Source organism: Acipenser ruthenus, chromosome 32 (genome assembly GCF_902713425.1).
Source record: "Acipenser ruthenus chromosome 32, fAciRut3.2 maternal haplotype, whole genome shotgun sequence".
NCBI classification, from domain to species: domain Eukaryota; kingdom Metazoa; phylum Chordata; class Actinopteri; order Acipenseriformes; family Acipenseridae; genus Acipenser; species Acipenser ruthenus.
Genome location: NC_081220.1, coordinates 8784309 through 8799578, shown reverse-complemented (window position 1 = coordinate 8799578; position 15270 = coordinate 8784309). Strand labels below are relative to the sequence as shown.

The following is a 15270-nucleotide window of genomic DNA, read 5'->3' as shown; positions in this document are numbered from 1 at the left end:
ACAATACAATTGACTCAAATGTCTACTGTCAACAAAAGACCTGCTGCAATGTACTGCCATTTTGTAAAGGTTTGAACTGTATAACAAAAATAAATCTTTGAACGTCTAACAAACATGAATGAATTCATTTAGAAACAATCAGTTGTTTCATAATACTTACACTCTATCTGAAGTCATTTGGACTAGGTTGCACTGACATTCAGTTTAAATGTTTAGTTAAAGTTTAAATTGCAGTGTTTTTTTTCAACCTTACCTGTTGATCCATGTTATTACTTACAGTACCAGTATTGTCCTATTCATTTCAGTGGACAATGGCGCTTCATGAATTAAGCAATAATTCACTAGAACTGTGTCATTAAGGATTACTCAAATACCAGTGGAAGTAAATGTAATCAAATGCTTCTTAAATAACTTTGAATATCTACCAATATATATTTTTTGAGTGAGCAGAAATGATTTTCATTGGTAGTGTAATGGGCAGTACTGTGTGTTGCACTGTCGTTATGGATTCCATCCCCTGTCGATGAGATGAGATGAGGATAAAAGCTCTATAACCACAATGCAGACCAGCTCTTTGCTTGCTTGCTTGCTGTGGGTCGGATCGCTGGTTTGGACTCATCCTCTGCCCTGTTAATTACACAGGCATGCTTGTCATACCTCTGATTGACTAAGCAGGTAATGTATTAGAGAGATGTGGTCATTTAGATTTTAAACACAAAAATGCAAGACACACAATGGTTTCCTGCATCTCTGTCAGGCACAGGACTGCTGGGCAACAATTTCACATACTGTATGATTAGTTTCCAAATGAAACCCTTCAGTTAGTTTAGTAACACGCTTTTCAAGAAAAGGAAAACAACTTTTGAATAGAGCTTTGTTAATATTCTCTGCGGATGTATCACAGAACCTCAAGAGAGAAAGCAAGTGAGCTGACATGTCATAGATGTTGATTTAAAAAATCATGGCTATGCCAGTGCCAGAAAGGGCACATTTTACAAAATCACAATGGTAACATTAGGGATAATAAACAAATGTAACAGCATAAGAGTACAGTAGCATATGGGTACCATAGGGGCACACTTGACGTCATGCCTTTACTACTAGCATAGTTTTAGTGTGAGCCAGATGAGTTCAATTTAAAAAAGTTTCAACCCTGACTCATACACCCCTATTTCCCTTAGAGCGCCCCCATCAGCAGAGGGGGTGGAGCAGCAATGCTCTATTGCAGTTCCACTAGCATTTTATTTAGACATTATTACAAGGCTCTACATATCCTGTTCAGGAGAAGGTCATGATTATGGCATGTTGTATCCAATCAGAGTGATCTCTGAAGGTATTGTAGCGAACCAGCTATTTTATGAAGGAGACTGGAAACTGGAGGGTAATCTAAATAGACACCCAGGCTTTTTATTACACAACAGCAAAAATAGCTGCTGAGCAGCATGACACAAAGTAGGTACAAATAAAACACTTACTAAAAGAAAATGAGTTGTACAGATCTAAACCTTGCACACTGTAGAAAAACTGGCTGCAGTCCAATTATTATGCGGATTGACAAGGGTTCACGCTGCAGTCCGAGATTCAGCCCCGGGTTCCAGTCTGGAGGGCTAGGTGACGCAGACAGTGGGCTGATTCAGTAGCCTCAACCCTGCTGAATTTACACCACCCTTTTTCCCCAACCACAAATTCACATTATTTACACGCAGGTCCTGTTGGATGTACCTCTTCTTCCTTTCATGGGAAACGGGATGAATGTAATGTCTCACAATGCTGCTGGTGTTGATTTTCTGTATGAGGACTTTCTGGAATTCACTTGTGAAATTCAGCATGAGAATAAGCTGGTCACTGCAGGGTTTAACATGGATGTTAGGCAGTTCCTGGCAGGATGCAGGGCACGTGGCCTCACCTGCAAATTGGTCACATAGCCTTTTATGAGACCTCTGTCCAACAATTAACATGTTTTGGAAATAAATGCCAGGTATAGGGAGCTTGTTAATAAGATTAGGGAGTGGCAGACAGCTGGCATGTTAGGAGTGAGGTACAGAGATACAGAGATGAATGCCAGACCTGTTCTTGAGAAACTCAGAGCAGTCTAGTTCAGAGTTTGATGAGCTGACTGGGCAGGCTGTATAATGCTGTAACAGAGCATTTAAAGGGGTCCCAGATAATCACCCAAATTACTGTCCTATATTTACAACTGAGGAAATATTTTGAACAGAAAAGCTACCTGACAGCGTAAAACACCAAGGTCATATTGATTCTGATCTTTAAGTGTATATTTAATATGGGCACAGATGGCAGTAACTGGATGAATGGAAACTTGTTAAACTCAATGAAAAACAAGCGGGCACAACAGCAGTTGACTTCAAAGCTTCTTTATATTTGGACATATATGGGAATCAGTAACCAATTAAATAGAAGTATGACGACAATTCTCACAATGATTACTCTCATCAGCAACTGATACGACAGGGAAGGCAATAACATGCAACAAAGTTAGTGCAACAGAAATACACAGTAACCATAAGCTAGTCAGTAGGCTAGTTGTGTGTTAGTTGCACTAATAACATGCAGGTTATCCAATCAGTCAAAACAACAATGACGACAACAAAAAACAATATCCTTTATATCCCAGCATGGGGAAAAAAAACCTTGATAAGTTCACTGTGTGGAACTGTGGCAATGTGCCCCGTCCCTGTGTGCAATTGTGTGTTATGTGTTGTATGTTGCGTGTGTAAATGTTGGTGTATAGTCATTGGTACACGGGATATAAACGGGTCTGTGTTTCACGTGTATTTAAAAAGTGTATATTTGTATTTAGGCACGGGATTGCACATCACGCACGTGCATTTAAAATATAATATGTGAACACGGGGTTTCACGTAATGAATTCACGTGCTGGGATTCAAGTGAGTAATTAATTAGTAATTGAATCCCAGCACAACAGTATAAATAGATGCACGTTTAGTCACTCGTGGTTAGGTGTTCGGTGAGTGGAGAACGAGTGTGGAGAAGGAGAAACTAAATAATAAGAAAGAACATAAATATAAAGTGAATAATTGTCTCACTCACCGTGTTTCGTTTGTCTGTCTGTTTACTGTGTAGTCGTTTTGTTTGTCTTTTTTATTTTGGCGTGTAGTGCCGTGTCCCGTGTTTTTGTGTTTAAAACCATTTATTTTCTGTTTATTAAATGCTGAGCGCGATCACGCGCCCAGCTTATACCAAACCACATCTCTCTGTCGTTTGTGTTCCTGTTTCTGGTCTGACGCCACCCACTCCGGCCGTCTTTGTGACAGGAACAAACAAAAAAAAATACAAGAAAAAAGAAGAAAGTTTCCGTTATTCCCAGAAAATCTCCTCTGACTCATTTCTGAGGGGCCTGGAGGATCGAATGCACAACACTTTTGACCACATCCGGGTACCACACTGCAGCGCAGTACTCCCCAGCATGTGTGCAACGTGCAGAGCCTGCAAGAGGACAGTTCTGGATATCCGGGTACCACACTGCAGCACAGTACATCCCCAGCATGTGTGCAACATGCAGACCCTGCAAGAGGACAGTTCTGGATATCCGGGTACCACACTGCAGCGCAGTACTCCCCAGCATGTGTGCAACATGCAGACCCTGCAAGAGGACAGTTCTGGATAGTCGGGTACCAAACTGCAGCGCAGTACTCCCCAGCATGTGTGCAACGTGCAGAGCCTGCAAGAGGACAGTTCTGGATATCCGGGTACCACACTGCAGCACAGTACATCCCCAGCATGTGTGCAACATGCAGACCCTGCAAGAGGACAGTTCTGGATAGTCGGGTACCAAACTGCAGCGCAGTACTCCCCAGCATGTGTGCAACATGCAGACCCTGCAAGAGGACAGTTCTGGATATCCGGGTACCAAACTGCAGCGCAGTACTCCCCAGCATGTGTGCAACATGCAGACCCTGCAAGAGGACAGTTCTGGATATCCGGGTACCACACTGCAGCACAGTACATCCCCAGCATGTGTGCAACATGCAGACCCTGCAAGACGACAGTTCTGTATATCCGGGTACCACACTGCAGCTCAGTACTCCCCAGCATGTGTACAACGTGCAGACCCTGCAAGAGGACAGTTCTGGATATCCGGGTACCACACTGCAGCGCAGTACTCCCCAGCATGTGTGCAACATGCAGACCCTGCAAGAGGACAGTTCTGGATATCCAGGTACCACACTGCAGCGCAGTACTCCCCAGCATGTGTGCAACGTGCAGAGCCTGCAAGAGGACAGTTCTGGATATCCGGGTACTACACTGCAGCACAGTACATCCCCAGCATGTGTGCAACATGCAGACCCTGCAAGAGGACAGTTCTGGATATCCGGGTACCACACTGCAGCACAGTACATCCCCAGCATGTGTGCAACATGCAGACCCTGCAAGACGACAGTTCTGTATATCCGGGTACCACACTGCAGCTCAGTACTCCCCAGCATGTGTGCAACGTGCAGACCCTGCAAGAGGACAGTTCTGGATATCCGGGTACCACACTGCAGCGCAGTACTCCCCAGCATGTGTGCAACATGCAGACCCTGCAAGAGGACAGTTCTGGATATCCAGGTACCACACTGCAGCGCAGTACTCCCCAGCATGTGTGCAACGTGCAGAGCCTGCAAGAGGACAGTTCTGGATATCCGGGTACTACACTGCAGCACAGTACATCCCCAGCATGTGTGCAACATGCAGACCCTGCAAGAGGACAGTTCTGGATAGTCGGGTACCAAACTGCAGCGCAGTACTCCCCAGCATGTGTGCAACGTGCAGACCCTGCAAGAGGACAGTTCTGGATATCCGGGTACCACACTGCAGCGCAGTACTCCCCAGCATGTGTGCAACATGCAGACCCTGCAAGAGGACAGTTCTGGATATCCAGGTACCACACTGCAGCGCAGTACTCCCCAGCATGTGTGCAACGTGCAGACCCTGCAAGAGGACAGTTCTGGATATCCGGGTACCACACTGCAGCGCAGTACTCCCCAGCATGAGTGCAACGTGCAGACCCTGCAAGAGGACAGTTCTGGATATCCGGGTACCACACTGCAGCGCAGTACACCCCAGCATGTGTGCAACGTGCAGACCCTGCAAGAGGACAGTTCTGGATATCCGGGTACCAGACTGCAGCACATCACATCCCCAGCATGTGTGCAACATGCAGACCCTGCAAGAGGACAGTTCTGGATATCCGGGTACCACACTGCAGCTCAGTACTCCCGAGCATGTGTGCAACATGCAGACCCTGCAAGAGGACAGTTCTGGATATCCGGGTACCACACTGCAGCGCAGTACTCCCCAGCATGTGTGCAACGTGCAGACCCTGCAAGAGGACAGTTCTGGATATCCGGGTACCACACTGCAGCGCAGTACTCCCCAGCATGTGTGCAACGTGCAGACCCTGCAAGAGGACAGTTCTGGATATCCGGGTACCACACTGCAGCGCAGTACTCCCCAGCATGTGAGCAACGTGCAGACCCTGCAAGAGGACAGTTCTGGATATCCGGGTACCAGACTGCAGCGCAGTACTCCCCAGCATGTGTGCAATGTGCAGACCCTGCAAGAGGACAGTTCTGGATATCCGGGTACCACACTGCAGCGCAGTACACCACAGCATGTGTGCAACGTGCAGACCCTGCAAGAGGACAGTTCTGGATATCCGGGTACCAGACTGCAGCGCAGTACACCCCAGCATGTGTGCAACGTGCAGACCCTGCAAGAGGACAGTTCTGGATATCCGGGTACTACACTGCAGCGCAGTACTCCCCAGCATGTGTGCAACATGCAGACCCTGCAAGAGGACAGTTCTGGATATCCGGGTACCACACTGCAGCGCAGTACACCCCAGCATGTGTGCAACGTGCAGACCCTGCAAGAGGACAGTTCTGGATATCCGGGTACCACACTGCAGCGCAGTACTCCCCAGCATGTGAGCAACGTGCAGACCCTGCAAGAGGACAGTTCTGGATATCCGGGTACCAGACTGCAGCGCAGTACACCTCAGCATGTGTGCAACGTGCAGACCCTGCAAGAGGACAGTTCTGGATATCCGGGTACCTGACTGCAGCGCAGTACACCTCAGCATGTGTGCAACGTGCAGACCCTGCAAGAGGACACTTCTGGATATCCGGGTACCAGACTGCAGCGCAGTACACCCCAGCATGTGTGCAACGTGCAGACCCTGCAAGAGGACAGTTCTGGATAACCGGGTACCACACTGCAGCGCAGTACACTTCAGCATGTGTGCAACGTGCAGACCCTGCAAGAGGACAGTTCTGGATATCCGGGTACCACACTGCAGCGCAGTACTCCCCAGCATGTGTGCAACGTGCAGACCCTGCAAGAGGGCAGTTCTGGATATCCGGGTACCACACTGCAGCGCAGTACACCCCAGCATGTGTGCAACGTGCAGACCCTGCAAGAGGACAGTTCTGGATATCCAGGTACCACACTGCAGCGCAGTACACCCCAGCATGTGTGCAACGTGCAGACCCTGCAAGAGGACAGTTCTGGATATCCGGGTACCACACTGCAGCGCAGTACTCCCCAGCATGTGTGCAACATGCAGACCCTGCAAGAGGACAGTTCTGGATATCCAGGTACCACACTGCAGCGCAGTACTCCCCAGCATGTGTGCAACGTGCAGACCCTGCAAGAGGACAGTTCTGGATATCCGGGTACCACACTGCAGCGCAGTACTCCCCAGCATGAGTGCAATGTGCAGACCCTGCAAGAGGACAGTTCTGGATATCCGGGTACCACACTGCAGCGCAGTACACCCCAGCATGTGTGCAACGTGCAGACCCTGCAAGAGGACAGTTCTGGATATCCGGGTACCAGACTGCAGCACATCACATCCCCAGCATGTGTGCAACATGCAGACCCTGCAAGAGGACAGTTCTGGATATCCGGGTACCACACTGCAGCTCAGTACTCCCGAGCATGTGTGCAACGTGCAGACCCTGCAAGAGGACAGTTCTGGATATCCGGGTACCACACTGCAGCGCAGTACTCCCCAGCATGTGTGCAACGTGCAGACCCTGCAAGAGGACAGTTCTGGATATCCGGGTACCACACTGCAGCGCAGTACTCCCCAGCATGTGTGCAACGTGCAGACCCTGCAAGAGGACAGTTCTGGATATCCGGGTACCACACTGCAGCGCAGTACTCCCCAGCATGTGAGCAACGTGCAGACCCTGCAAGAGGACAGTTCTGGATATCCGGGTACCAGACTGCAGCGCAGTACTCCCCAGCATGTGTGCAACGTGCAGACCCTGCAAGAGGACAGTTCTGGATATCCGGGTACCACACTGCAGCGCAGTACACCACAGCATGTGTGCAACGTGCAGACCCTGCAAGAGGACAGTTCTGGATATCCGGGTACCAGACTGCAGCGCAGTACACCCCAGCATGTGTGCAACGTGCAGACCCTGCAAGAGGACAGTTCTGGATATCCGGGTACTACACTGCAGCGCAGTACTCCCCAGCATGTGTGCAACATGCAGACCCTGCAAGAGGACAGTTCTGGATATCCGGGAACCACACTGCAGCGCAGTACACCCCAGCATGTGTGCAACGTGCAGACCCTGCAAGAGGACAGTTCTGGATATCCGGGTACCAGACTGCAGCGCAGTACACCCCAGCATGTGTGCAACGTGCAGACCCTGCAAGAGGGCAGTTCTGGATATCCGGGTACCACACTGCAGAGCAGTACTCCCCAGCATGTGTGCAACGTGCAGACCCTGCAAGAGGACAGTTCTGGATATCCGGGTACCACACTGCAGCACAGTACACCCCAGCATGTGTGCAACGGGCAGACCCTGCAAGAGGACAGTTCTGGATATCCGGGTACCACACTGCAGCGCAGTACTCCCCAGCATGTGTGCAACGTGCAGACCCTGCAAGAGGACAGTTCTGGATATCCGGGTACCACACTGCAGCTCAGTACTCCCGAGCATGTGTGCAACGTGCAGACCCTGCAAGAGGGCAGTTCTGGATATCCGGGTACCACACTGCAGAGCAGTACTCCCCAGCATGTGTGCAACGTGCAGACCCTGCAAGAGGACAGTTCTGGATATCCGGGTACCACACTGCAGCACAGTACACCCCAGCATGTGTGCAACGGGCAGACCCTGCAAGAGGACAGTTCTGGATATCCGGGTACCACACTGCAGCGCAGTACTCCCAGCATGTGTGCAACGTGCAGACCCTGCAAGAGGACAGTTCTGGATATCCGGGTACCACACTGCAGCGCAGTACCCCCCAGCATGTGTGCAACGTGCAGACCCTGCAAGAGGACAGTTCTGGATATCCGGGTACCACACTGCAGCGCAGTACTCCCCAGCATGTGTGCAACGTGCAGACCCTGCAAGAGGACAGTTCTGGATATCCGGGTACCACACTGCAGCGCAGTACTCCCCAGCATGTGTGCAACGTGCAGACCCTGCAAGAGGACAGTTCTGGATATCCGGGTACCACACTGCAGCGCAGTACACCTCAGCATGTGTGCAACGTGCAGACCCTGCAAGAGGACAGTTCTGGATATCCGGGTACCACACTGCAGCGCAGTACACTTCAGCATGTGTGCAACGTGCAGACGCTGCAAGAGGACAGTTCTGGATATCCGGGTACCACACTGCAGCGCAGTACACCTCAGCATGTGTGCAACGTGCAGACCCTGCAAGAGGACAGTTCTGGATATCCGGGTACCACACTGCAGCGCAGTACACCTCAGCATGTGTGCAACGTGCAGACCCTGCAAGAGGACAGTTCTGGATATCCGGGTACCACACTGCAGCGCAGTACACTTCAGCATGTGTGCAACGTGCAGACGCTGCAAGAGGACAGTTCTGGATATCCGGGTACCACACTGCAGCGCAGTACACCTCAGCATGTGTGCAACGTGCAGACCCTGCAAGAGGACAGTTCTGGATATCCACTTTGGGACAAATAGCCTGGCTCAGGGACAATCCCCTTAAGACATCCTATGCGGGAGTTAATCGTGGCAGTTAGGAGAGCTTCTCCCCACAAACTTTTTATTGCTGTAAGTTCAAGTTTGCCTGCACCCAGTGATTATGCATCAACGTCTAGAGTTGTGAAAGAAGCCAACCGGATTTCTTCACCACTCCCTGTTGACATGGTGAATGTACTGTTCCTCAGAAGCAATCATTTTGTTGGGAGAATTGGTGTTTGAATACTCAGTTAAAGATAATGAATTAATACATGTGTGTAATGGGTTAACTGAGTTACAAACTTCTTCCAAATGAGTTCAAGATCACAGAGAGAATAACTGAATGATAAAACACGCAACACCACGATATCTTTTATCAATTTTATCAAAAGCTAGTAATTAAACATACGGTACAGAAATTGAAAAGCAGGTTAATTATCAAAACAGCATCAATCAGTACAGCAGTCTCTATAATCAACAACTGTCACGTGATAGCTCAGCTTCAGTGTAAGTATCAATTACATATAAAAGCAAAGCTTCATAAACTATCCTATAAATTGTAATAATAATAAAAAAATAACAACTTAGTCAATAACTAATATAATTAAATGGCAGTATAACTGAATGAGTAAATATGTGGGTATAAGTTCAGTAAATTTGAATTAATCGGATATTACCAAATAGTAATTCATTCTTTATCAATCTGATGTTAAAATGTTCTTTAATTAGAACCACGGCACAAAATACTTAACACCCCAAATCTATCATGCATTCAACAGCTCTAGATATAATTCTCTTTCAGTTTAGTTATTAAATTATAATCCTCAGATAGCAAAATAGACATTTTGTTCTAAAGCACTCCTAGCCGCACCGCTCTTACAGAACACAAATTTGAACTTTACTGCAAACAGACATTTATAACGTTTTCCAAATATGATTTCTGCAATTTTCTATTCTTTGGTTTAACTGGGAATACTCAATTTCTTTTGTGGAGTGGATGCAACAGCAGAGTGTGGTTGAGGTTCTTTCTTCAGTCTTTGTCCCCATGTGTAGATTCTTGCTGTACAATTGATTGTTCTGGTAGGCCGACCCAGTCAATTGCTGTAGAGTTATCATTTTCCTGGTCAGATAACCCAGTCAATTGCTGTAGAGTTATCATTTTCCTGGTCAGATAACCCAGTCAATTGCTGTAGAGTTATCATTTTCCTGGTCAGATAACCTAGTCAATTGCTGTAGAGTTATCATTTTCCTGGTCAGATAACCCAGTCAATTGCTGTAGAGTTATCATTTTCCTGGTCAGATAACCCAGTCAATTGCTGTAGAGTTATCATTTTCCTGGTCAGATAACCCAGTCAATTGCTGTAGAGTTATCATTTTCCTGGTCAGATAACCCAGTCAATTGCTGTAGAGTTATCATTTTCCTGGTCAGATAACCTAGTCAATTGCTGTAGAGTTATCATTTTCCTGGTCAGATAACCCAGTCAATTGCTGTAGAGTTATCATTTTCCTGGTCAGATAACCTAGTCAATTGCTGTAGAGTTATCATTTTCCTGGTCAGATAACCCAGTCAATTGCTGTAGAGTCATCATTTTCCTGGTCAGATAACCTAGTCAATTGCTGTAGAGTTATTGTTTTCCTGGTCAGATAACCCAGTCAATTGCTGTAGAGTTATCATTTTCCTGGTCAGATAACCCAGTCCTTTAATTTATTTATAAACGTTCTTTTTTCTTCAATAATAATCCAATCGTTGAGGGTTCTCTTCAATTATTTTTTTTGTTATCGGGTGCTTTGCTGGATGTTGTTAGAGCTGCTGGTTAAAGGTGTTGACATGAGCTCCCTTTTTCTCTGACTGACTAACTTGACTTGACAAAGAACTGCTCTTCTCTGACCTTGAAGATAGCTACACATACAAAAACACTTTGAGTTTCTGCTCTCAGAATTTGGGCCCTCAGATTGATGTCTTTGTTGTCATGGGAACGGGGCTAGCAGAGTGCTCGGGTAATTGGAAAGATGCTGCCCTGCTTATTTATGACCTTCAGTTCAGATCCAGAGCTGATAGTTCAACTACTCCATGTTTAACCCTTTAATCACTCCTGTGGGCCGACAATTTGTTTCTGAGGAACAAGCAACCTGCTATATATATATATATATATATATATATATATATATATATATATATAGCCTCGCGCCTCCTCGTCACTATGAACAGCTGACTGTTGTGTTCCGTGTCGTTGCTGTGTAACCATTTCAACAGTTTAAAACAAGCTGTCTTTCAGCAGCAAAAAAGTCTTCAAATCTCACTTCTATCTCCATTATCTGTGAGTATTTAATTAGCATAACCCTTTTCCTCGCGCTAGGTGATGTTGTTGTTTATATAGTTGTTATTTTGTGTTAGTTAGCTTGTTTTTATTATCATAATTTGTTTATTTTGCAGACGCCTTTATCCAAGGCGACTTACAGAGACTAGGGGGTGTGAACTATGCATCAGCTGCAGAGTCACTTACAATTACGTCTCACCCGAAAGACGGAGCACAAGGAGGTTAAGTGACTTGCTCAGGGTAACACAATGATTCATTGGCTTAGGTTTGATTTGAACCGGGGACCTCCTGGTTACAAGCCCTTTTCTTTAACCACTGGACCACACAGCCTCCCACTGCTTGTCGTTAGCTAATGTTCCGTTCTTGTCAGCTAACTAGCGGGATCAGTTTTCTACCCCTGTTAAATTCTTAGCTTATGTCACATCCCGTATATTAAGTGCAGTTCTGTGTAACGTTGTTAGGTTAATGTTAGTCTAGCAGGGGTCTGTTATTTATCTTTCTTATTTGTGTTTTCTTCTCTGTTGTAGTTTCACTCCCACCACACGGCAAATCAATGGGCTGAAAGTCCAAACGTCTTGTGTGGTGAAGAAGGAGGAGGGAGTTTAGCTGCCTGTCAACCTTGAGCAAGGACGACACTCCTGGGGTGACAGAACAGCGCTCCTAATGAGAGTGATGTCATCGCTTTACACCTAGTGCGGGTACGGGGGTCATCATGGGATAAGAACCTTGTTTAATACACAGATCTTCATGATGCTGATTATATATTTATAGAAATATACGCTGATATAGAGAGTCATGAAAAAATTAAACTGTTTTTTTTTTATATATGTTAACACTAGTATTGCTAGTCATTTTAAAATGCCTAAAAGTTCCAGAAAAAAAAGATGTCGCAGGAATTTAAAAAAAATTAAAGTAACATTATCTTGGATAATCTTTCAGAGGAATGTTCTGATGAAACTGGAGTCTGAGACGGAGAAACAGTCTGAGATTTTAACCCTTCTAAGAGCAAGGCAGATTTCTAATGGAGCTGTTGATTGTGGGATAATGAAATCGTCCATGCAGCGCTGTAAGGGAGTTAGAGGAATTGTTTGTACGCTCAGAAGAGGAGCACAGATACACTTAGAACATGGGGAGAAAACAGCAGGTTTTATAAATAACAAGTAGGAATAGAATGATCCTGGTGGACTCCCTTTCTATTGCTTCCCATGTCACATATTGTGGTGGATCCAGCCAAGGCACTGACTGGAAGTGCAGGATGAGCCCTGTAGCCTGGAGATGGCAGCTTCCAATCCAGTCTGTGCCATCACTAGCTATGGCTGGGAGTTCCCAGGGTTGGGTGAGGAGGGTTTCAATCAGATCGGTAATCCTTGTCTCTTCTGTGGTGGCTGGCGAGCCAGCTGTGTTGTAACCGGAACTGTGTCTCCTCCGAGGCGACAGGTGTGGTTCACTTCACTGTGGAGATGCAGAGTGACAGGAAGCCTGTCGGAGGACGTTTCGGAGGAGGCGAGCGCTCGTCTTTGCCTCTCTGTCACACAGGGGCTTCAGAATAATTAGCCATTCTAAATTGGGGAGAAAACAGATCAAATAATTGGCAATTCCAAAAAAAAAAAAAAATGTTTTGTGTTCATCTTTTCAGATCATCTAGTTCAGCAATATTGTAATTTTAAGGCTCATCCAGTTAGATTATGTTTAATTTACTTCATGAAAATTTATATCGAGGGAAGTCTTTTTTTCATTCAATTGTTAGCATTTATTTATTTTGTTTATTTAGCAGACACCTTTATCCAAGGCGACTTACAGAGACTAGGGTGTGTGACCTATGCACCAGCTGCAGAGTCACTTACAACTACGTCTCACCCGAAAGACGGAGCACAAGGAGGTGAAATGACTTGCTCAGGGTCACACAATGAGTCAGTGGCTGAGGTGGGATTTGAACCGGGGACCTCATGGTTACAAGTCCTTTTCTTTAACCACTGGACCTCACAGCCTCCTAACATAATTAACATTAATATTCATTAACATAAATGAAATAGCTGCTGCAAAGGAGCATTGTACAGTTTAATTTGAATGATCTTGAAGCAAGCTTTTGGGGTGATATTTTTGTCCGTTTAGACTCTTATTTTCAGGGTTATTAATCTCTGTCTCCAGCTCTTTTGTTTTGTAGAAGCAGTTTATGGGAAGGACAGGCCTGTGAAGGCCAGCGACGTGGAAGACCTCATCACTGAGACGCTGAGATTCGCGCCTCACACAGGAGGAAAGTTTTTCGAGATTTACGATTATACTGTAAATCACTTTCACGAATCAGCCCCCAAATGTAGTCACCCATCATGTTCTCGTTATACTGTCCTTGGTAGCGGCGTTCAAAGTCCAGTATATCCTGGTGGAAGCACTCGCCTTGCTCCTCCGAGTACGCTCCCATGTTCTCCTTGAATTTATCAAGATGAGCATCAAGGATATGGACTTTGAGGGACATCCTACAGCCCATTGTGCCGTAGTTCTTCACCAGAGTCTCAACCAGCTCCACATAGTTTTCGGCCTTGTGATTGCCCAGGAAGCCCCGAACCACTGCGACAAAGCTGTTCCAAGCCGCTTTCTCCTTACTAGTGAGCTTCTTGGGGAATTCATTGCACTCCAGGATCTTCTTTATCTGTGGTCCGACGAAGACACCGGCTTTGACCTTTGCCTCAGACAGCTTAGGGAAGAAGTCTTGAAGGTATTTGAAGGCTGCCGACTCCTTATCTAGAGCTCTGACAAATTGTTTCATAAGGCCCAATTTGATGTGCAGTGGTGGCATCAGCACCTTCCGAGGGTCCACCAGTGGCTCCCACTTGACATTGTTCCTCCCCACAGAGAACTCGGTCCGCTGTGGCCAGTCCCGCCTGTAGTAGTGCGTCTTGGTGTCCCTGCTGTCCCAAAGGCAAAGATAGCAGGGAAACTTGGTAAAACCACCTTGGAGACCCATCAGGAATGCCACCATTTTGAAGTCTCCTATGACCTTGATGCCATCTCAAAAAAATGCAGATATGTATCCACTTAGGCAGCTGGAACTAAACTGAACTGGTGGGCTTAAGGCCCCTGTATTTATACTACTATTTATATTACTGGAAAGTTCTAGAAAGTTCTAGAAGTTACTCCAAGTTTACTCAGCACTGAATCTATCTGGAATGTTCTGGAAAATAGGTCAATTTCAAAATATCACTGTCCTGGTCACAAAAGCAAAGTTTGTGGGGAATAATAGCCATTTTCTATACTGGGGCATAAGCAATTAGGAAATAACACTTACTACCCAGGAACCAAAATAAATAAATAAATTGTTAGACGGTGTTATCATTGAATTTCTGCAAGTGTGTCACGTGATACTAGTTTCGTGTTGTTTGTATACTCTTGTATACAACAGCATTTATTTACTTTAACAACATAGAACAGCATAAACATTCTGCATGGACAGATGTGATCGCACAGTTTCGTTTTTCTAAAGCTGGTAAAGGATTTACTCGTGACTTAGGGCAGTACATGTGCTTATTAGAGTGACTGTATTTTGTTTATGACTGTAAGTCGCCCTGGATAAGGGCGTCTGCTAAGAAATAAATAATAATAATAATAATAATAATAATAATAATAATACTTACAGCGTATCGACTCCAACAACACCGGTGTAAAAGAAACCCATGAGTGTGTGTGTGTGTGTAAACATGTGTTTGCCTCTGCAGAAATGCAGATGTACAACTGCAATACGCAGGGAAATGCATAACCATTATCTAAGAAAACAATGTGAAACAACTTATTTGGAATCAGGTTAACAACGCGAATGTAGATGCATTTATTGAAATGTTCTTTAATCAGCAACACTGTGCAGGGAATGCGAGTCAGCAGTTTGGTGGTTAACACGCGCTCACAGACACGGCTCAGTGGTGGGCGGGTCTAATGTTTCCGCGCTCTTCTTTGCTGGCTTCTTTTTCAATCAGGTCCGGTCTGCGT

The 15270-nt window shown here is 46.1% G+C and overlaps 1 protein-coding gene across 1 annotated transcript in view; it reads right to left on the bottom strand.

Moving 5' to 3' along the window:
• LOC131702963 (zinc finger protein 135-like) overlaps nucleotides 1-15270 on the bottom strand; it is a 145234-nt gene that overhangs the window by 21430 nt on the left and 108534 nt on the right. The gene's annotated exons all lie outside the window — the stretch shown is intronic.